Below are 25,287 nucleotides of genomic sequence, written 5' to 3' on the forward strand. Positions count from 1 at the left end.
AAACATTGCGCACTCTGATTGTCACAATACAATTTTATGCAATTGACATCGTTGAAACCCATTTCAACTAACAATTTTTTCAAGTACGCTGCCTCTCGTGCTCCTGTAGACAAAGCGACGTACTCCGCTTCAGTGCTGCTCAACGCCACCAGACTTTGCTTCTTGGACTCCCATGAGATAGCACCGCCTGCTCCAATGAAGACGTATCCACTATACGACTTACGATCCGTGGTATCATTCGCCCAGTCTGCGTCGACGTACCCATGGATCGGTTTTCCCGTAGCGTTGTAATGAAGTTTCAGATCAGCTGTGCCTTTTAGATACCTTAGCACACGCTTTGCTGCAACTTCGTGTTCCTTATGGGGGTTTGCATTTCGTTGTGCCAACTTTACGACGGAATGCAAAATATCTGGCCTTGTCGTTATTGCCAAATACATCAAAGAGCCTATCAACGACTGATAACTCTTTACATCAACGGGTGTGCAGCCACTGTCATCACACTTTACTTGATGACCGGCTTCTAGGGGTGTAGCAACAGGCTTACACGTTGACATGCCCCACGCATGCAGCAGGTTTTCCACGTACTGCTTGTGACCAATAGTTATGCCGCCAGTTTCACCTTCGCGTTCTACTTCTATGCCCAAGAAGTGGTTTAGCTGGCCGCCATCAACTACATCAAACTCATCGCCAACTGATGATTTTATGTCTTCCAGGTCATCTTTCGTCGAGCTAGCAATTAAAAGATCGTCTACATATACAGCAATTATATTCATATTACCTTGTCTATTGCGTATATAGACACACGGCTCGCTCACACATGGCACAAAGCCCAGCTTTTTCAGCACATCATTTAGCCTGGCATTCCACTCTCTACCGCTTTGCTTCAGCCCGTAGAGAGATTTCTTCAGCCTCAGCACCTTGCCTGGATGTTTAGCGTTTACAAACCCATCTGGCTGCTTCATGTAAACCTCTTCAGATAACTCGCTGTGTAAATAAGCAGACGACACATCCATTTGGTGCAGGAACAACTTTTTCTCCACTGCCAGCGCTATGATCATCCTGACGGATGAATATCTCACCACCGGTGAGAACGTTTCGAAGTAGTCGACTCCAAATAGTTGCGCGCACCCTTTTGCAACTAATCTTGACTTGAAGCGCTCTACGTTGCCATCCTTGTCAGCCTTTACTCCGAAGACCCATTTGCAGCCTATCGGTTTCTTGCCCACTGGCAAATCTGTCAGCTCCCACGTTTTGTTGGCTTCAAGAGAATCAATCTCCTTCTGAATCGATTCTGACCATTGCTGACACATTTCTGACTTCATGGCCTCTCTTACAGTTGTTGGAATCGGCACGTCTTCCACTCTCAATACATTTACCATATTGTATTGCTTACGAGGTCTACCTGGTTGACCTGTTCTGACGATTTTGGGCCGCCCTGGCCCACGGACTTCACTTCTTGCAGGCGACATCGCCTCATCGCTATTTGCGCTCTCGAATTCATCGCTGCCATCGGATGTGCTACCCTCTTCGGATACTTCAATGTCACCAGCATCTTGCTCACACACAAGACTTTCATTGCAGATCACCTCTGCACCCGCTGATTGACCCATGTTACTTGATGGCACACATTCGTCGAACAATGTTGTGTCCCCTACGCCCATTTTGCGTTCGCCATCATTACTTTCCATGAAAATAACATCACGGCTTTCTATAACCGTCTGCGACTTTGGACAAAACAGTCGATATGCTTTAGAAGTCCATGAGTACCCTACCATTAAGTACTCCTTGCCTTTTGCACCAAATTTCTTTTTATGCGCTTTATTTAGTGCCACTGCTTTCGAGCCGAATACCTTTAAATGCGCCACACTTGGTTTTTTACCAGTCCATGCCTCATACGGCGTTTTGTTGGCTAAACTTCTTGTTACTGACCTATTGCGTATATAGGCTGCAGTCTGCACTGCCTCGCCCCACAAACTTTCATTTACGCACGAATATACCAACATACTCCTAGCCATTTCTACAAGTGTGCGATTCGCTCGCTCAGCCACCCCGTTTTGCTGTGGGGTATACGGTACACTTAGCTGTCTCTGTATTCCGTTTTCCGACAAATATTTTCCAAATTCACGACTAACGTATTCACGACCGTTATCGCTTCGAACAGCTTTTACCCTTTTACCACATTGTTTTTCGGCAAACACCACAAAGTCTTTAAATGCCGCAAAAACTTGATCACGCGTTTTCAACATATACACAAAAGTATAGCGTGAGTAATCATCGATAAATGTTGCGAAATATCGAGCGCCACCGGCAGACGCCTTGCTTATCGGCCCACAAATGTCTGTATGAATTAAGCTCAGTAACTCTGTTGCGCGATTCTCTGCCTCCTTTGGGAATGCCTTTACGCAAATTTTGCTTTTCGCACATGTCTCACATAGGACGTTTTCTAAGTTCACTTTATTGTTAATCGCTTTTAACCCATAGACCATTTCGTCACATGCCATTTTCTTAATACTTTTCATATTCAAATGACCCAACCGACAATGCCATTTCCACAGTTCATCACTACTAGCGTTTGTATACATGCACTTCTTTTTGTGAATATCAGCAATGAACAAATCATTACACTTGTTTGCATGTAGAATATTCTCGTTTTGCTTGTCCTTTATTATCGCGCTTTGTTTATCAAAAATCACTTTATAACCCTTTTCGACCGCTCTGGAGACCGATATAAAGTTTGTTTGCAACTCTTTGACGAATAATACGTTTTCCATTTTAATGGTAGAGTTCTCATAGTTCACACACACAGTACCAATGCCATCGGCATATATGAAACTCTCTCCAGCAAGTAAGATTTTCTCTTTATGCTCTCTTAAATCGTCAAACCACGATTTGTCACAACACATGTGTTCAGTGGCGCCGCTATCTAGGCACCAAGTTGCTTTTGATAAACAGTTATTCTTTTGCACATTCGCTACGATTGCAAGCGCTCTATCACTGTCCTTCTTGTTCTCGCCACTTTTTACATTTTGCTTGCACTGAGCAATAAAATGCCCCTCACGTCCGCACCTGTAACATTTTCTGCTATGCTTCGCGCCGTTCTCATTTTGCGAGTTCCTTTTGCCTCTGTTTTGGGCACGCGTCACTAAGACTTGCTGTACACTGCTATCCACCTCTTCGGTGTTCACGCGTTGTCTGTCTCCCTCTTCTAACACTTTAACCTTGAGATCAGACAATGACGGCAACTGCTCGCGTGTCTCGACAGCTACCACAAAGTTTTCAAACGGCTTACTTAGCCCCGACAGCAACACAATTGTTAGAATGTCTTCAGAAATATCCATGCCTATTTCCTTGAGCTTGTCCACAACGTCAGAAAACTCACTTATATAGTTTTTTACATCTGAACCCTCTGACAAGCGTAACCGAAGCAATCTTTTAAACAATGAAATTTTTCTTGCAGGCCCACGCGGCTGATATACAGCTGCAAGCTTATCCCAAGCTTCTTTTGCCGAATTACAGTTCTTTATGAAATTAATTTCCGACGCTTTTACACCTAGTAAAATGTTTGCTAATGCCTTTTCGTCGCGCGTATCAAACTCAGCCTTTTGCTCAGCCGTATCGGACTCATTTTTTACCGATCTACCACACACGATTGGCCATAGGTCGTACTGTACCAACACACTTTTCATGTGCACCGACCACACCGCATAATTTTCACCATCCAACTTTTCGATGGAATATAACCCCTGCGCACTCATGTTTGCCTTTTCCCGATTACACACAGTAATCCACAAAACACTTCTGTCTGCTTTACTTCTTCGCGGTCACACACAGTAATCCACGAAGCACTTCTATTTGTCTTTATACTTTCGCGATCACACACAGTAATCCATAAAGACACTTCTCACTTCCTCTATAGCTCTGGGCCCATAACCTGTTGGAAATTATAACCTTTGGTGGCTATAATTTTAGAGCAGTTGGAGGAAGAAGTGAGACGCAGTTGCTTTAAAGTTTTAGAGGTTATACATATTTTATTATACGCTTATGCGCGAGTTCTTTCCTTAGCAAACGATTGATGAGAACTAACTTGTTATAGATACATAGCACAAAGCATAATGACAAAACAAGTGTGACCAAATATCAAGTAATAATAGTTGCCTTAATCTAACGGATTTCAATAGATATATTTGGAAAATACATTTTTCATTTACCAGTTTCAATGTCTTTAAAGTTTTTAATTACACTTGAGCTCAATACACATATTCTGTTTCATTTTTATTTACTTGTACATACTCTTTCATTAAGTTTTAACTTTAAGCTAGCATTAAATAATTAAAGAGAAATGATGTTCGGCGCCATCTCAAATATGTAATACAAAAATTTAAAACTCAAAATATGGCTAAAAATTAAACATAAAATTAATTTATTAAAGCTTTTGTGCCTGATTTGATTTTGGTCCCGATTTCTCTAAAATGAGACCAAAATCCGTATTATGGATAGAATATTATTCTTGCATAAAATTTGCTCTTAAATTTGTAAGCACAGAAAAAAGCATTGATTCAAAAATATTTTCAATTTCAATATTTTCTAAAAAAAAGAAGCTTGATTGAAACTTCATAAAAACTATTGTTATGTTAGGATACTTACAAGTATTCTTAACATCGCATATTTTTACGTTAAGTAGATTTCCGTTTGGTAAGCTTTTCCTAGCGCTCGGCAAATATTTTAGCAATTAATTGGATAAAATTGTAATTCTGGTTTTGTCACGCCTAAGCATAGTTTATTTCCCATAGAAGTCCAGCTAGTTTTGTCAATTGAATTTCAGTTACAGACAGCTGTCAAAAACACCATGCATAGAGCTGTGGCCCACATCCTTAATAGGAAAGTTATCCGTTTCATCCAAAAGGGGAGGTGCTGCCATAAGTTATTGTCAAAACAAGACACCAAGCTTAACGAATAGAGAATTACATAAAATCAATAGAAGTTATATCATTATTAATGGAGTTGCAACTCCTTGGTACATCCAACCCACACGAGCATATGTCTGTGGGTGCATGTGTGGGAATAGTGTTGACAGCTGCTTTTATTCACCTGTCACACACACACAAGCCGCTAAACTGTTGATAAGCAGGCCAGCCCATGTCCTACGTGTGGCTCAAGCAAACAGACAGTCCAGGAACCTTCCTGGCCAACAACAGCAGCAGGAGACAAGCTTATTGACAGGTCTGGCAATAAAAATCCATCACAATCATTTATCAATAAGTTTCGCATGGAGCGCCTCTGCTTGCCCGGGAGCAAGTTGACAGACAGCAGGACTAACAGGACTAGCAGGACTACCAGGACTGGGACAATGCAGCGAGATAAACACAGAGCAGTCAAGTCTGGTATAAGCTTTGTGCAAAAAGTATGGAAATGTGAAGTAATCGTGTATGAGCGCCAAAGAAAATATGTATGTCAACTGGGCCAAAAACTTTTCCAACCTTACAACTATACCCAGGCCGAAGCCCAGGTCCGAGCCCAAACTCCAAGCTGTCCAGCGTCGCTGCTGTCATCCGACATAAATGTCAAAAAGTTCGGGCGATGATAAATGACACGAGGCGCCACTCGCCAATGGAGTAATTTTCCAAAGAACAGTCACCCTGGCAGAGTGGCCTCCGACCAAAAAAAAGGACCTCAAGAGTTCGATTGGCAGGGCGACAAAAGGCAGCAGATAAAAGCGACCAAATGGCGAGTTAGCTGCCATTGACACCTTCCATCCCACCCTAGAACAGTCTTCAGAAAACGCACAAAAAGTATGAGCAAGAAATCATTCAACATAGACACTAAGCTATGCTGAAAAGGACAAAGCCTATAGTAGAAGCGCTGAATTCATAATAAACTGTTAATCATTTTTTGTGTAAACAACAATTATCAAATTACTTCAATTTGAATTTAATCGCAACCTTAATACGGCCCGGCTTTAAGTTATTAACAGAATACCATTAAAGTTAAATTATCCATCTGCGTTTGCAAATATTTAACTGAATTTAAAAACATATGTGTGTGTGACTAAAAAAAAAATGATGTTTAATAAAGCGAACAGACATTAATTAAACACATTTATCTCTCCACGTGTTTGGTTTCATTTAAATTCTCATTTCAATTTATTGAAAATTCAACTGCATAATATTTATGCACAGTTTTTATTTCTTCATGCATTTTTAATTCGCATTTAATCAAGATTGAAATGTATACACAAATCTAGTTATGATCAACAGAGCACGTTCTTTATGTATATTTTCAAACAGGAATTTAAAAAGTAAAAAATGTTCATTTATTTATTATCATGTAAGCAAATTAGCTACCAATATAGTAGGTTTCTTCAGCTATGAACTTTAAATGGAAATAAATCAAAGTTTGTTATTATTAGTGAAGTAAATATAAATGGAGAGATATAAGCAACTAAACCTTTTTTTCAATCTTAACATCAGTATTTCTTACAAATTAAATGCAGCCAGAAGAGATCAAATGTTTCACAACAAACACAAATGCATATTTCAGATCCATAGTTCTACTTAAATATGCCATCTCTACTACTTTCTCGCAATTATTTCGCTTTATCTTTTGTGTGATTTACTTGACCCTCTTCGCCGGCTCATAGCCGGCACTGCTGTCCACTTAAACGTCAAACGCTGCCCAAATATTTGGACTACCATACAAAAGCACATAAAGATAATGGCTTTTGGGCCACTTACAGATATTGGAACTGAGGCAAAGATCCATTTCAAATGGCTAGTCAAACAAGATGGACAGCAAAGCGTCAACATTTTTGAGCCGTGGCCAAAACAAAAGTTTTTAATTAATTTTTATCTGCGCTCTGTTGTCTGCCGACGCGTCGGTCGCCTCTTTAGCATAAAGTGAAAATTTAATTCAATTTCCACGGCCCACGGTCGGAACTGAATGCTGCTGCCAGGGGTGCCAGGGTTGCCAGGGACGGTGCAGGCACGGCGCCAACTGCAGCTGACATTTCAATTCCGTACAAGTGTCTGTGCTGTCGCCTTACTTTTGTTTACAGCGTTCCAAGGGGGGGAGGAGCGGCTTTGCAAGCCAAATGAGAGTGCCAAATGCCACGCCCACACATCTCATCTCAACCCAACCCAGAACTCAACCCAAACCCCACACACAAACAAAAATGTCAGACAACGAATGCCAGCTCTCAAACAATATCTGATAAGCTTCGTCATACATTTGCATACTTCCGGCAATTTGTTTTCGTGCGCAGCGAAAAAGGAAAAGAAGCGAAACAAAACGAAACGAAACGAAACGAATCGAGGCAAATGCAATAAGTGCACAAAAAACATGAAGAATAAAGATAAACTCGATGGAGTGCAAGTGCATTGGCGCATGCTGCACAATTCGGGCCCGGAAGTGGGGAGCTGGGGCCCCCCGTTCTGCCCATTCTGCCCGTTCTGCATACAAATTGTGCTGCCAGCCGCATTGTTTTTGTCGCTAACTCCACTCGCTGCTCCACTCCGATCCGGTAGTAGGTACATTGGATTCTGTTACGGGTTAGCGTTTGGTTGAGGGCGTTTCCCAACTATGAGTGCGTTGTTTATTTACGTGTCCTGCTGAATGTTCAAGTTGTTTGCCATTTGTTGTGTGTCTTTTGTTTGCCTTTCCACTGCTGGTGCTGCCACGGTTTTTTTAAATAATGCCAGCCATATATTTGGAGACGCGACTAAAAATGTGCAACCGGCACTGACGTCGCATTCTACTATTCACAAATTCCGACATTTGTTTAGAAGCTGCGGCACAAATAAGTCAATGACTTGAACTAAGCCACAGTTCGCAATGAAGTTTATTTCTATAAATTAAATCCTTTACATTTTAGATCCAACCTAGAGAGCCTGAGTTGCAGAGGAAATCGTGGGTGAAAATAAATTTGAAAATGATTCTGCAATTATAGAGCCGTTACTAAGACTTTTAATTGTAAGTAAGAAAAGAGGATGAATGGAAAGTCAATGAGAATTTAAAAATTAAATACACAATTTCTTAAGAATTGGGTGAATTGAAGTTTGCTTCATATTTCATGTAATGCAGGAAGCTTAGAATAATAAAGTTGGATTAAACTGAATATTAAAAGAATTCAATACTGTTTACACTTTTCGAAGCATCGGTTCTCAATGGAAGCCATGGTGTATTTAATGAAGAAGAACATTAAGATTGGTTCAAAAGGAGCCTTTTTTTATCGTTTAGTAATAATTAACATTAACAAATAAGGCTATGAAACAAAAACTGATTAAAGAAAACTAAATATTGTTAATTTCTGAATAAAAATTGGGGAAATGTTTATTTGTATTTGTAATAGCTTTAAAGAAATTATAAATATTTGTTGAATAAAAAACAAAACCCTATGGGAGAATTAGGAAATACTTTTTAATTTCATTTAATTTTATCGACAAACATAGCTCTCGATTTGAGAGAAACAAAAAATCAAAATAAAACAATAACATTTTTGGAATTGCAATTTATTTCTGCACTTTGTTAAATGTTAGTTTATACATATACTTGAATACCAGTTCTTCTCTAAGTGATTTTTTATTTCGGTATATTTATATCTATTTAAAAATATTTTACAAATAGTCACAACGTGTTCACAGTTTGGAGCATAATGGCGAAAGTCGAAGCTGCGTGCAACCTTCTTATCGATAGACTACTTGGACTCTTTCTTCAAATTTCCTGCATATTTTCATTTCACATTGCCAAGTATTAATTAACAAATGAAGTATAACTAGCTATAGTTGGCATTCTCTTTAATGGTCGTTTTTATTACGAACGAATTTTCACAAAAAATGTTCTCATTCTTGCTACAGCACTTTGTTTTAGGAAACGACCTAAAAAGTCCAATGACAAATGCCAAAGCTTTCGTAAAATAATAGTGTTTTTTTGGGAACGATTCATTTGACTTGCGATTTGTATCAAATGGTGTCAGACGAAATGAAACCGGCAGCAAAAACACTTGAATTAATACGAACTGAACATTTTATATTTTGACCGAGATTTGGTTGCGACAAACAAACACACACACACACACACATACATCGAAAAAAAAGAAGAAGAAGAAGCGAAATGTGTTCATGTAACGAATAATGCAAATCTCAAAATTGTTTGTGTCGCCTCACTCCAGTGGTTGTGGTTGGGCGGCCATAGTCGTAATCATCGACATCCACAATTCCATTCGGAACCGGAGGCGACGGCGTTAGCGATGCCTGCGACGTGCCGTGTCATTGTCAGAGTAGCAGAGTGGCAGAGTGGCAGGACAAGAACAAGGCGGAAAATATAACAATTGAAACGGCAAATACAAATGAAAATCTCTAATAAAAAAGACATTTCCATTATTTCGATTAAGTCGTTGCAGACGGAGAGTCGCGTCGCGCACGCCAGTCGATGACAATAACAGTCTCTGATATCAGGCCGTAGGAGCCATAGCTGTGGACGTCGCCACCTCGTTGTAACGGGATTTCGTTTAACCATTATGTTTTGAAATTGTTGTTGTTGCTGTAGCTTTAGCTATTTATGTGCATTGGATTCTGCCACTACGCCATTGTTATTAACGTTTTATGTGCGCCGGGTTAAGCAAAAAAAAAAAAAAAAAAACTCAAATGCTTGCCATAAAATATTTTCGCCTTTCATATAAATTTTTATGGCGCATATTATTAGCATGGCATAATTATCAATCTTTATGTTCAGCATAAATGGTCGTAATAAAATGAAATGTGCATGCCGTACATATGTTTATCCTTACATAGGTATTTATGTATATTGTATGTACATAAAGGTACACTGTAACCAGTAAGTTAGAATGCTAGAGTCTTGTGCCGATCGCCAGATCCATTGTGACACCTGAGCAACTCCCTATTGGAATATACTTCACTCTCTACAGCTTGTTATGAAGACAATTAAATAACTAAAGTAGAGTTGATAATAATTTCTAGTCAAACAATTGAACAATGCAGATAAAGGATAGTTGTGTGGGATTTAGTCTAATCAACTAGTTTACTTGATCAGCGATTATAAATTTGTTTGCCATAATTTACAAATATATTGAAGACTAGTTAAGAACTTTTAATCGTCTTGATGTCGTCTATCAAGACAATTAAATAACTATACAACAGTAGATAATAATTTTTAGTCAAACAATTGAACGATGCTGATAAAGGATAGTTGTGTGGGATTTAGTCTAATCAACTAGTTTACTTGATGAGCGATTATATACTTGTAATTGTTTGAAATTTTATTTAAAAATGATTTCTTCAAATACGAAAAGTAATTATTATTTGAGCTCGATGTTTCAACAATAATGTGTAATAAACTTTACCCCCAAAAAATAGGTAATATTTACTAGAATAAAGTTTAATTAAACTGTGCATTAAAAACAAAATGTAAAATTATATTATTACAATTTTTTTATTTAAAATTTTCAACTTTTGTTTTAATAACACAACAATATATGCAAATAATTTTGTCTATTATTATGGATACTTATTTAAAACTATTATTTAAATTCTTGTTGAAAATAACTTTATACAAGATGAAGGGATTTAAAATTGTTTTAAATACTTCCTTTTAATATTTATTTATATTATATTGAATATCATCATTCCTGAAAAACACGCATGAATTTGGCGATGTATGTCTTTGAAATGAGTTTAAGTGAGTTTTTAATCGTCTTAAACTGCAACTAGTTTAATAAATACGCCTAGTGTTCTTTACTTCACTTAAAGCACTATCTAGTATTTTACAAGTTGCAAAAATTTGAAAATTATTGACCATACAAGATGTAATGCAATGTAATGCAATGTTGAATAAATATGTTCCAAACACTGACCAAGTAATATTGAACTGAGGATGGCCCACATAAACAGATTAAGCTAAGCACTACTATAGCAATGTTCGAACTATGTGCAGGAAATGCGGGGACCGCACATCAGACGTGCCATGTGGGTAATCGAACAGATAGGACACTCAACAGAGCGACAGAGGGATGTCGCTAACCAACTCCTATACTGCGCTATCCGCAAAAAAAATAAAATAAAATGAGTGAGGATATGGAGGCAATGTCGAAATTTTGCACACGTGCTGATAAAATTAGCAATTCCAACCAATTTGGAGGCATTATTAGCAGCAGATATATTCATGTCGAATGCGCGCACTGCCGCCAAGCTGCCGAACAGCCGAGCAACCAGTCAGAAAGTCAGTGAGCCCAGCCAGTGGCACACATGGCGTATGAGTGCTAAAGCAACACACCACGAGTGCTGTGCACAGGCCTGTGCTTCTGCCTCTGCCTCTGCATCTATCTATGTCTGTGTTTGTGGTTTAGTTTCAAATGCAAGGGCTCTGCAGAGCAGAACAGGACAGGATAGGACAGGGGTGGATGTTGTTGTCACTGCTGTCGCTGTCAATGCGCGCTTAGCAACGGGCCGACTCGACTCGTCCCGGCCCAGGCACAGGCCCAATCCCAGCCCCAATCCCAGCCCCAGCCCCGGCCCGAGCGCAGCATCGGTATTGTGCAGAGACCGAGACCACAGCGGCAGAGTCGCGCGTGTCGAAGCATCTCAGTTGGAAAATGGGTGACAATTCATGACGGAGCATTGCGCGTAATTTGCATATATGGTTGGTTGTCTGTCGCTCTTTCCGGCTGTTCTTTTGGCCGCACGTTGCAGCTGCCACAAAATTCTCTGGTGCATTTGCTGCCAGCTACGGCTTTTAGTTAGCTACAATCCGCACACAAACACTGCACCCCCCTTCCCCTTCCCCCACTCCCACCCCCATACCCCCACACCCACCACACGACATTGCTGTGCACAAGTCGTGGGGGAAAATTTCGTTTTCCGTGCATTTTAGCACCAAAAAATCGCACATTTTAAATGCAAATGACACCCTAAGTGTAGCGCATTAAAGTGCCAAAGAGTTGACAAAACCAAGGCAGAGAGGCCGAAGTTTCTCTTGCTCTAGATTCGCCAAGCAGATTAAAACTGAAATTAGTTGGGTTCGAATAAGCCAAATAGTGTGGCTCATTTAGAAAAACTTAACGCTGCGAGCAGAAGAGTCAACGGAACTTGTATAAATAGCTTTCCACTGACAAGAATGTAAGAGAGCAGAACTTAAAAAAATTCCAAGGAAATTCCAGCTATTTAATTCATAAAGCTACACTGTACATTTCTCATTGCATTTAAAAAGTCAAGTTTTAGTTTCTGGGCTAAGAGATATTATTGTACATATATCTTATATATAATTATATACATATAAAATCTATCACATTTATGAATTTTAAGATAAGAGTTAAAATTCATAAATGTGATATTTTTACACATATTCGTTTTAGCTGCGAAGGAGCACGAACCTTCCAACTACAAGACTGTCTTTCGTAGTATCCATAGGAAAAAGTGTTCTCTACTTGAGTTTTATGAACCAAAGCAGTCTATTCAAAGTACACAGTAAATATTTTACAATAGTATGTCCATTTAAACCGCAACATCTTTTGATATGTACCTCCTGTGCCTTTTTTTAAACTAACATTAATTCATTGCTGGATAGATCACGTTCTAAATTTTGCTTTCTATTGGTCGCATGAGTTTTTTAAAACATCAAAATGTTTTTTAATCCAAAATTATATATCGATTCATTAACGAAATAAATTAACTATGGAAATAGGCACAAATTTTAAACATTTTCTCTGTACTTCAAATTAAAGGAGAAGTGGATAAATTTTGTATAAAATCATTAGAGTAATCATCATATTTAACAATATTTTCCTATTTTACAAGTATTTACTATTTGTCACAAAAATAAATGATGCAGAACGATAATCAAATAGGATACCTTTTTCTTTCTCTTCAATTTCAAGGATAAGATTATTAATTGTAATATATTATCTTCATAACTATATTTTCCTATTTTATTTACTATTTGTCACAAAAATAAATGATGCAGAACGATAATCAAATAGGATACTTTTTTCTTTCTCTTCAATTTCAAGGATAAGATTATTAATTGTAATATATTATCTTCATAACTATATTTTCCTATTTTATTTACTATTTGTCACAAAAATAAATGATGCAGAACGATAATCAAATAGGATACTTTTTTCTTTCTCTTCAATTTCAAGGATAAGATTATTAATTGTAATATATTAGGAACGTGCACAAATTAATTGAAAGCATTACTTGATCGAATTTTAATTAACTTTTAGCTTATTATTATTATATGAAGTGTTAATAGAAATATAAGTTTCTGAGATGAATTTAAAAATCGAGTTTCTCGAGAGTTTTTAAGCAAATTTATTTATCCATTTCATCACTTAAATAATGGCCATCCGTCAGATAACAGGCAGCAGCCAGACCGAAAGGTATGCACACAAAAATGTCAGTACCAAGGCGCCCACGTGGCGTCCACAAAGCTGGTGGCGCTGGAGCCTGGCGGGCTCGCAAACTGTGTGCAAACCCACACACACACAAACAACCGCATAAGTAAACAAACAAACAACGAGGCGTACATACGAGCTTGTAAGAAATATACCAGCAGCATTCTTTTATTCAATGGCACACAATGTGGGATTCTTGTGGTTCTTAAAATAATACGCAAGCATGCAATGAAATAGCGGATATAGCCACCATAGCTGGCTGGCTGGCTGGAGTCCCTTTATTTGCCAGCTATAGGTAAATGCTATGCGATTGTAGCCCGCAGCTTGCAATGTAAGTGGAAACGGCGACCGGGTAGCAGGAAGTAGCAGCCAGCGCCATTTCTAAAGGCACGCAAAATGCAAACTCCAGCTATGAACAAATCGTACATGGAAAACAGTCGTCTTGCATGAGTGCCGGAAATGCTTTATGAGTCGAGAGACGTTTCCGTGGCGCGAAGCCGCGAGTGGTTCCACTAAGTTGCGCTGTTGATGTTTCCAAAATGGCAATGCAAGCTTTTTGCCAAAAGATGGCGACCAAAGTGCAATGAGCCCAGTGCCTTTGACTGCTAGTCGAACAAAAGCAAAAGCAGAAATAGAACCCGAGCCAGAGCCAGAGCCAGAAATAGAAGTAGAAGCAGCGGGTAGCCGAAATTCTACTTCTACTCATAATTCTTGCTAACGGCAATTTAAACTTCAGCTGTTATTTATTAAAGCCGCGCCAAGTCCCGCAGCTTTGGGCCGTCATTATAAGCCACGCTTGCTATTCACAGGCGCAAAAACGAGAAACTGTGCACTGTGGAACCAAAACACTTTAAAGTAATAAGCCGATTTTGCATTACATGTGTAAAATAAAAACCATAATACGGTTTTAAATTTTTCAAAATACTTGTAAGTAAGACAGAAAATATGCTACAAATGGATGGTAATTATCAAATATAATTGACATCAAAGTCTTTTCGAATAAAATACTTATTAACACGTAATAGAACCCAGCTATGTAATCAGCAGATAAAACCTTTATTTTTATAATCTATCATCTATCATCAAATGAGGTAAATAGATTCCTTCCTTTCTATCTCTTTCTCTAGAAATGATTGAATGTTTCAATAACCCCCATGCAAAATTAAAATTTTTAAATATTAATTCATCACATTCTTATCAATAGAATATTATAATATATATAACTGAAAAGTTATTTAGATCACAATTTAATTTTTGCAAATACTAATAATCTCTCTTTTCTCCCAACCAAAAATCCTAAGAACAAAAAAAAGACTCTCCTGCAGGTATTGAAATTAAAAAAGGCATTGCTTACAAAATTGCTTAAATATGAACGTTTTTATTGAAATATAAATATATTTATCAATAGTGTCCTATTATTAATCGCCTCAAACAAATTTATTTGATTTACGATATCTTTTTTATTCAAAGAACTTCGAATGGGATAATTAGATAGGAATCAATTGTAAATGTCAAACTAAGTTAATTACTTAATTAATTTAATTGACAGTGATGCCAATATCTTAATTAAAATCTTCTTTAATTGATGATCCTTCCCTACTTTCAAATCGGTTGCTATTTTCACAAATAACCAAAAAATTCACTTGCGATTTGTGCACACAGAAAATCTGCTTCACTGGTTGCTTATTTGTTCTTTAAATTTATTCGGCAATCTTTCTTTAAAAAGTGGTATATTTATCTATTTATTTGGGAAATCATCTCTTGTTATGTAGGAATGCTGCTACAAAATGTTTATGAAATATTTTCTATTTACAAAATATGTTTTTATAAAAATGTGAAAACAAAAAATACTTTTTGTATTTTAAAATTTTTAAAAAACATGGAAAGTTATTTTAGACCACAATGAAAATATTTTTCATACGCATATATAATTCCTATTGGGCATTTCTTTTTAAGGTAGTGTAGTCCCATGGTTGCTCGGCTTAGATAGCAGGAGTTGGACAACTGTCTGCTGCCAAAAAGTGACCCAAATTTACAGTCAGTCCGAGGGACTCTTATTTGTATGCCAACCAGCGCGCCACACAGTGGCATAAAATTGTTGCCGCTGGCAGACGAAAACGGCAGACCGATGTTGGCTGCTTTGCACTTGATGTATGCATACAAACCTATATATATATATATATATATATATATATATATATATACGTGTATATACCATATATATTTGTATGTTTATGTGTGTGTATTCGGTTGGTTGGTTGTTTGTGCGTCTGGCACGTATCGCTCTTGCAGTCTGAAAAGTGAGTCGGCGACTGAAGTCGAGTTAAGTGTTTTATATTTTCGTTTAGCAACTGAAAGTTGCATCCTTGCCTGCCCTCTAACAACTGCCTGCTGCGTTGTTTTTATGCAAAAGTTAAAAGGCAGTTTTGTTGCAGCAGCACCAACCACTCATATAAGCACACATACACACACATATAGAAAAATATTCACACCAACACAGCCACACAGACATGACACAGCATCGAGCCATAGCGCTATTAATTTGCCATTCGAGTTTAAAGAACTTTCAGCAGAGATTCAGGAGTTTTATTGGTAAATTGGACAGATTGAGGTGAAGTGATATTAATGTCGGCACATTCCGGCCGATGGCATTGCCACTAACAACAACTTTTCTCATCTGATGGCTCGTTTGGTTATTTAAATTACTCTTTTCGAGCAACTTTTTGATAAAAGCTAATGTTTACAGTATCTGGCATAAATACATAAATGATTGCATTTGAAATACTTGTATTTATTCTGCATATTTGTCGACTTGCTATTAATTTAGTTTAATTGAATATTTGAGGTTATATGCTTCTTTGTCGATTGGTGACAATATAGTTGATATTAAAATATTTGTGCCATACCACATCAGGCATCAATGAAATAGAAAAATACTTGTAAGCTATCTATTAAAATTTATAATTAAAATGGTTTGAGAAGCAGTTTCAAGATTTCATTTAAAATACAAAGCTTTTTATTTTCATTGAAAATGCCGAAATTACTTTTTGATTTGCATTAGAAAAAAGCAATAATCTGTTTTTATATCTACATATTACTTTTTTTTTTATTGTTGACACAAAGCAAATATAATTCAAAATGCATTGAAAATACATATATTTTTCTTCTAAAATGAAATGGAAGTTACAAAAATGATTGCAGACTTAAGTAATAAAATGATCAAATTAATAAACTTCCTAAATTGTTCAGTAAATCATGCGTCCAATATTCATGCATTTTTTGTGAAAACATAAATGATTGTCTACTCTTTCACAAGTTCCAGAAACTTCAATCAATCAGGTCTGTATTCGCCGAACTTACTACAGCATTTCCAAGAATTCTCAGAGCTGACATAGAATAGGACACACAATCGCTCTGATATAAGGTCTCAGGCTTATATTACGCGCACGTGTTTCAAAGCTGCGTACACAAGATATAGTTTTCTTTTTGTACACAACAATAAAACTTTTCTCCTTTTTTTATACTATCAAGACTTGGGGAATTCGGTATCTTTTGAAGTAATTTTTAGTTTAGTTTGTTGCTGAAAGGCAAGATAATGAAAATGAAAAGTCTTACAATAGCTTCAATATGTACAAATTATTTTTGTAATCCGATTGCAGTAAAAACAAACTATTATTATTATAAAAGTGTAAGCACACAATTACAAATTATGAGCTATTTAAAGTAATTAAGCTATAGCACCAAGGGACTGAAACTTATGAGGTATATTTTTTAAATGTGATTAGATTTTATTTTAAGTCTGAGAAAGGTTGCAATACAACTATTATACAACTATGGAATACAATTATTTGTTGAAACCTGATAGGTGAAGTTATTTCGTTAGTTAACGGTTTAAGGTATTTGGATCGTACTGTTTAAAGTCGAGGAAGCCTAGCAGTTCGGCCAGGTAGATGGATCAGTTTGGTTCAGTATAACATTCTGATTGCTTCTAATTTTGCTTGGATTTGTAGTAGGGGGAGGACTTGTTCGTCATAAGAATTATCTACTAGAATCAGTTGGCACTACTGAAAAGTACTATTAATTATATTAATATTACTATAACTATACATTTAATCTTGACTGAGTTAGGATGCAGTTAAGATTATTGTTCTGCTTAAAGTTATTTATTTTATTCGAGTTCCAATTTTATTTCAAATTTGTTTAAACAAAATTACCTAAATGTTGTTACTCATCCGCCCTGTATGTCAATCTGTAGGCATTAGTGTTTAGTTGAAACTCTAATGAAAATTCATCTGAAAACTAGAATCTGTGTAAGTTTTATTTTACGCGCAAGAAGTGCTGCAATAGGCAGCGTTGATAATTGACATAAAAAATAATTACGTTAATTATATTAGAAAACGTGCTAAGGGCGTGCCAACTGCCACATGTATTTACCGTTGCATCTGTCTGAAGTGTTGCAGTGCAGCTGAACTGGGAGCCCTGGCTGCATCATTAGATGGCATGAAAAATATAAACTATGCTCAAATGTAATTTCAACAGCTATCAACAAATTGTGCTACTTACAAGCAAGTTAACGGCAGTGAAATAGACAAGATGCCTGGGCTTGAAACAAAATCAACAGCAACAACAACAGCTACAGCAGCAGTGGCGGATATTGCGGTGCCAACAACAACAACAACACCAACAATAACCAGAACATCAGCAACTTCTCTCACTTGGTGTGCATGACTTGCAGTAAAAATGGCGACTAGTGTGGGGCGAAAATCAGGTGTGGCTGTAGGTGTGTGTAGGTGTGTGTCTACCGTTGATTGCTGACTGTTGGTGAGCTGTTCGAGGGAGGGTTAAGGATGTGGCAGTGGCAGCAACGTGCTAGAATTTTTATGCGCTTTAAAGTATTTGCCGTTGCAACCATCATTGACGTTGGCACCGGCGCTCGGTGTGCGGCAGGATGCTGTGTAGCGCCTGTGCGGTAGAACTGTAAAACTGTATTAAGCGTGAAAACTAAGTTATGCGGCGGAGTGAAGAGTTACGGCCAAAACGACTACTACGTGTATTTTGACGTGGCTGCCGCCGCACGCGTGAATACACACAGCCGCACACAGCCACGTAGCTGCTTGCCGGAGGATAACTTGCAATGAGATGGGAGTGGGGAGTGGGGGGAGGCCGCACTATAATGATGTGTGTGTACGAGTATCCTCGCTCTATATAGTCATATGCTGGCTGACTACGCGAGCGGCATGAATGACACGTTGCGGAAGTTGTGGCCGGGTTAAGCGTGTGTGAAAAGGCGTCTCGGCAGTTTACATATACACGCACACACACCCATACACTTATATAGATATTTATATATTTATGTACATGTACATGCATATATATTTGTGTGTGTGTCTGCACGCGCTTAGCTAAAAAATATACCAACTTGTTAGCTCAAAAACCATAAAACATCAAAAAGTACGTACACAACACACATATATACTCATGCAGTGGCCATAAAAACACAGTGTGTGTATGTGTATGTGTGTGTTTGAGGTGCGTGCTTTTATGCCGTCATTACCACATCATAAAATCCTTTTTCTTCAAATAATGCTCGTTTTGTGTTCAACTAATGATGGATGAATGTAGCCATACGAACGCTCGCAGAGTTGTGCATTTTATGTGCCTGCTTGTGAGTGTGTGTGAGTGTATGTGTGTGTGTTGGTGTGTGTGTTGGTGTGTGCCACGTACGATGTTTATATCTGCCACACTTAACGCCTATTGCCTGCTGGCCTCATTTTTGTATTTTTTCCCCCATTTAATGATATTTTACATTTAATGGACTCTTTGCTGCATGTCGAGTCTTTCCTTAATTATAACATTGCAATGGGCAACAAATTTGGGTTATAAAAATAAATCGAATAAAAAATACAGTGCACGTTAGAAAACTAAAAAAAATATTCCAAATTACTCACAATAAATAAATAAATCAATATATGCGGCAAACAAATTCCAAAAATAAACAATGATGCGCTAAATATTTAAGAGTTTTTTTTTATAAAAAATTATTTACAATTTATTAAACTAGTATTCTGCTACCAATATGGCAGCTTTTTTTAATTAGTTAAAAATGAAAGGGAATACAGAAATTGTGCATATTTTATATCTATAGGACATACTTAAATCTATGCAAAGGAATATTTAAATATTTAAGAGTGCTTTTGAATTAAGTCCGAGTAAAAATTAAAGGGAATACAGAAATTCTCCATATTATATATCTATAAAACACACTTAAATCTATACAATGGAATATTTAAATATTTAAGAGTGCTTTTGAATTAAGCCCAAGTAAAGGCTGGTCAAAATATTTTTAAATATTTTACAGTAACGCTGTCGACGCGAGCACAATGATTTACTTTATTAGTAAAGCTTTGAATACTCTTTAAGTTTAGGCTGTATACTAAATGTATTGATGTGCATTTTGATTAATGCACGATTTGTGATTAATCACAAACAATATTTACGAGTGTTTCTTTATTTCAAAAGGTTCGATGTGTAAACAAATCTATATTTTAAAAATAATAATTGATTGTCTTTTTTGTCCATTTCCTGACCTTTTCTTTCCGACCCAATCTAAAAGGCAGCCGAAAAGTATGCTACATTTTTTGTTAACTCTTCCTATCTCTTCTCATTTCACAAGCTATAATAACAGTAAAATTAAAGTTTTATCAAAATTAAAAACAAAAAATAATAGATAGGAAGAAAGGTATATTAAAAATGTTAAGAAAATGTGAAAGCATGCAAATAAAAGTTAAAGTGAAATTTTCCATAAAGGCTTACTGAGGAATATTGGGCTTCATTTCAATTTTTTGGTCCGTATTTTTAATTTCTGACAGCTTTAATTAGTGGTAGTTTACTGTGTGTGTATGCGCGCTTAAATATGTAATTTGCCTAAATACTTGCAAAAAATAAATTTGGAATGCATTACGAAAAATTAGTTATCGTTTTACAAATTGAAAAATAATGTTGGCAACGTGCCCAATTTATAAATATTTTGCGGCAGCGCCCACGCGCTAATAACACATTTTTTAATACACACACACACAAGCCCAGCTTAGTTATAAAGTCAATTATTATAGCTTAGGCAATTGTGCATAAAATAAAAAGTGCTCGTGTATTACTATGAATCCATATGCAATCTACATTATCCTGCATTACAGGCTTAACTTAAACATGTGTAATAATTAATTCACACATTTTTAATACAAACAATTAAACTGTAGGACAAAGAAACGTATATATCTATACAAAATAAGTAGATAATGGCCAGATTATCGTTTCCTTATTGAATGGTTGAACAGGCTTAGGGAATTGCCAGTAAAAACAGTTGGTGTACAATATTCAGGTCTAAGTTTTGTTTTCGACATTATATTCTGGAGATATATTCCACTACTATATTTGGATAAAAGGGTTAATAGCGATAAGTTTTCCGCTTAATTATATTCCTTTAATTTGAATAAACAAAGAATAATGGCAGATTAATTGTTAGAACATACCAACATTTATTTAATTCAAAGTGTGAACTGTTCCTGTTTGTTAAAATGCAAGAGTGGCAAAGCAATTGATAATTTCGACCTTCACTTGTTATTATTCAATATGCATATTTGAAAAATAATTGAAGAAATATGCTTATGTTTTTCCATTGCAATATTTTCATATTTTTTGCCCAAAAAAAAACCCATTATTTTTTGTTGTTTCTATGTAATTATATATTTTATTTTTATTTTCTATGTTTTCATGCATTGTTGCGATACGATTTTGTTAAAACAACATTCTATGCATAATTGATGGACAAATAGAATAATATCAATTTTTCATAAGTAAACAAAAGCAGAAATCGCATTTTTGTGGGGGATATGCCGCGCCCGGGAAACGCCAACTGACGCATATGGCGCGCAACCACAAACTATTTGGGTTTATTAAACGTCACCTAATGGCTGTTACTGTCATTTCTTGTCGTTTTGTTGCAATAGCAGTCACTAAAATCCTGTTTTTGACATGACACTCACACTCAAACACGCGTACATATGTATGTAGAAGCGTTTGTGGTTTATCGTTTTAGCGCAAATATTTATTTATGCATTAAAACGAGAATATCGAGTCAAAATCAGGCTGACAAAATGTTTTTGTAATAAAAACCCAAACACTGTTCACCGCATTTATTTAAACCATAATTAAAAGCGCCGCACTGAATGATGTATGCAGTGTGTTTGTGTGTGTGTGTGTGTTTTTTTTTGCATTTGAAATTAAACATTTATATGCACTTGAACTGAAAATGCGACAGAATGCACCGACAGAGAAAAACGCGCTCAAATGTCAAATAAGCTTGCATAAGTATGGAGTGTGTTTTTATGATTTGGCATAAATTAATTTAAATCGAAAATGAGATAATTTGCAAGCCACTTCCGATGATAAATGAAAATCGAAAAACATGCCGAGTATTTAGGTTGGGAAAAAATGCAAGGATAATATTTTATGCAATTTATTTAATAATAATAGCATTAGAAAACGCAATCGTATTAAAAACAATGCCAATAGCCAATTAAAAATTTGGATGCGAACTTGGAAAAATAAGATAAAAAACTTCTTTTAAAGATTTTAGCAATGAACTGAAAAAGAATGAACACCTCTTACTGTTTTCTCATTCCAAAAGAAAATGGGGAAAAATATTATTTTTTATAAGTGTGTCACCTGTGGGATCATTATTGAAATGATAGCTGTAAAAAATATATTTTTATGAGGGCTTTTTTTTAACGTTGAAGGTGAGGTTGTGATGATGAGGGTCAGGAGTTAAAAGTTTAATGAATGTCACAGAAGGTGGCCTCTTTTTTGATAGCTCTAAATTGAAGGATGATGCGTTAGAATCAGCGAAACTTTTTTAAATCTCTATACTCATACAAAATGTAATACGCTCTTATAAGCACAGTATGTATATACTGGTTGTAGTATTTTTGAGAATTAATTTTGATTAGTTGTTGAGAAATTTATGAGATGTACTGATTGCAGAGTGCAGGCTCATGTTCAAGTAGAGTTGGTAGCTATAAGTACTAGCACTCCAAATCGTACACTTTTTTCGATTACAAAGCCAACTGTGACGGCGACAACGACAACTGCACAACAATGAGGAATGCCTCCGCTTCTCCGGGGAGTTGTCCAAGATGCTGGCTGTAGTGTCAAGCTCACATTCACAGCCAAGTTCCGCCTGGGAACTCAATGAATACTTCAGCGCTTAAGCTGCCTTTAAAGGAACTTCAACCTTATTGAATGCAATTTGAAGCGAAACACTTTAATTGAAATCAAATAAATAAACATGGGTCTAAACAGAAGTTTGTTGAAGCATGTATGAGCCAAAAAAAATGTATTCCTTTTCTATTTAACTTTGATTTTTTCCTTATTTTCTTTAATGTCGAACAAGCTTTTATAGAACAGAAGTGCTCCGCTAACTAAATAGCTCACTAATTCTTCCGCTTAGCAGCATCTGTAGTTTTTCGAAACTGCAACTTTTCTTTCGCTCCATTCAATCGAAATTCCTCTGGCCTTGTTTAATAATTGCCGCAATACCATCTATAACACTTTATGTCGGATGCTGAAAAGTGGAAGTGCATTGCATTTTTTCATTAGCCAGATCGACAAATTTTCCAAAGCAATTGTTGTCTGCTGAAATGAAAAAGAAACGAAGGAAAAAGCGGAAAAATCGAACGACGCTGCTGTATTTGAAGAGCTGTGCTTCGATTTGTACGCAACGACCTTTAACGATTTGGATGGAGGCCGCTCCCGCAAGTCGCCCGTCCACGCCCAGTGCGGGCCTGCTGCCAAATTCGTTGACGTTGAAGGCCATACGTTGAATGCACATCGTCATCGTCAGCGTCAGAGTCAGAGTCAGCGACGACATCGTCTTTGGCAATGCTGGAGGGTTGGGCGATGGGCGTTGGGCGATGGGCGTTGGGGGTTGGGCGTTGTGGGGGTGTGTTGATAAATTGGTGTGGGGGGGTGTTTTGGTGGGCGCTGTCAGCCTGGCGGCAAAATTGGATTTGGCACGTTACACGACGTAAACATACGCAAAGTACACAAACATGTCGCTGCCTGCCACAGATTTGTGTTACATTGTTGCCGTCTGCTCGGAACAGAGACTTTCGGCGAAGCGAGCAACGCCGCAGCAGCAGGCAACGAAAGAGAATTGCTAATGGTGTTTGCTGAAAGGTCTGATGATATGCAAATAAAATTCAAGGCTATGGGTAGCCTCGTCATTGGCTGCCTCTTTAAAATGCAACTAAAAATTCATCTGCTTTCAATTAACAGCGCCATAAAATGTGAAATGGCGCCCCCATGAAATACTATACTACCTATGTAGGTGTACTATACTCGTATCGTAAAACGTCGATTCCCAGAGCAATTAACAGGCATAGACATGCATCATGTACAACATATATACACTCGGAAAAATACGTGGCTTACATATTTTATGAAATGTGGAAGCACTTTCGAATCAGTTAGGCCAAGCCATTATCACAAATGATAAAAGATTGTTTTTTTAAACTGAAACTTGAACTATTTTTTGTAGATTCTCGTAATTGCGGCATTCATTTCGTGCATTTTTATTCTTTGAGTGTAGTCTGTACACACTTGTACGTTAAAGCGTTAGTGCTAGAACGGCATGCACGGCGCACGGCGCATGGCACACAATGGCACTCACATAATTGCTGCCTTCCGGCTTTTGAAAACTCATTTCCTGTCGCTGAGCGAACGGCTTGTAGGAGTCGTAGTTCAGTTTCTGTGAATATGTGCCAATTTGTCTTCAGTCCATGCGTCTATGGCCGTGGGTTTATGGGTGTGTTTTTCTAGCATTAATTAACCTTAATTAAGTTCGCATTGGTCGAGCACGGTGCTAGGTATGTACATACATACATATGTATGCCTGTAGTTGAAAGGATCGCCTGAAACGTGAAACGTGGTGGAGAGCAAGAAGTGGACGAAGCAATTGCCTTGGGCTGTTTAAGCATTTCCTCTCAAATTACCAAGCAACCGCCACAATCTTCCTGCGCTGATGCTTCGACGATTGCGACACTTAACCAGGACTTGTGAGCTTCAACTTCCTGCCATCTGTCGCCAGTAAAATGCATAATTAAAGCTCATGGAGTTGCCTGGCAGTTGGCAGTGCTGTCACTGCACAAACAGTAAATAACTTCCGGTTATGTCTCAACGATACTCCTTTACATTTTCTTACTTGTCCTGCATCTATCTTTGCATCCTGTATTCTGAAAGTTGCTGAAATTGATATTTTAATTAATTTTCCGCACACAAACTTGTAAGTGAGTGGGTTACTTTAAATTTCACCTGCTGCGACTCAAAGCAAGAGATGTCTGACTATTTTATCTTTCACTCGCAAACACTCTGCTCTGTGCTCTGTGGGGGACAGACTTGAGTAAACAAATGGCAGACTACATTATATAAGAGTTCATGTATATAAGGCTCAAATAACTTGCATGTTGAGTACGAAAGACTGGCATTCATGTTGCATTTTTGATGGTAGTTTGCATAATTGATTCTAGGTTTTTAGTTGGCACAGCATGAAGCTGCCAGTGACACTGTCCTTTTGACGGTCTAATAACATTACAAAGGAGGTCTTATTACCGACATTTCAGCAAATGACCTCTAAGCTTTGTTATTATGCCTCATATTTATTTTCCTTTAATTCTGATGAATATTGCAAAGGGTTTTCAAGAGAGCTTGAGACCAGTTGTCATCCTTCGGCTATGCTAGCCGCCATCTTGCTTTTGTAGTGTTGGAAAGGTGCCATGAATATAGAGCAGTGCAGCAAGTTTTCCAATTCAATTTCGTTCGATCGGAATTTT

The 25,287-nt window shown here is 37.2% G+C and overlaps 1 protein-coding gene across 1 annotated transcript in view; it reads left to right on the forward strand.

Moving 5' to 3' along the window:
- Window positions 1–25,287, forward strand: part of LOC115623901 (hemicentin-2) — a 69,813-nt gene that overhangs the window by 8,500 nt on the left and 36,026 nt on the right. The gene's annotated exons all lie outside the window — the stretch shown is intronic.

Source organism: Scaptodrosophila lebanonensis, unplaced genomic scaffold, assembly GCF_003285725.1.
Source record: "Scaptodrosophila lebanonensis strain 11010-0011.00,11010-0021.00 unplaced genomic scaffold, SlebRS2 tig00000053-arrow-pilon, whole genome shotgun sequence".
NCBI lineage: Eukaryota > Metazoa > Arthropoda > Insecta > Diptera > Drosophilidae > Scaptodrosophila > Scaptodrosophila lebanonensis.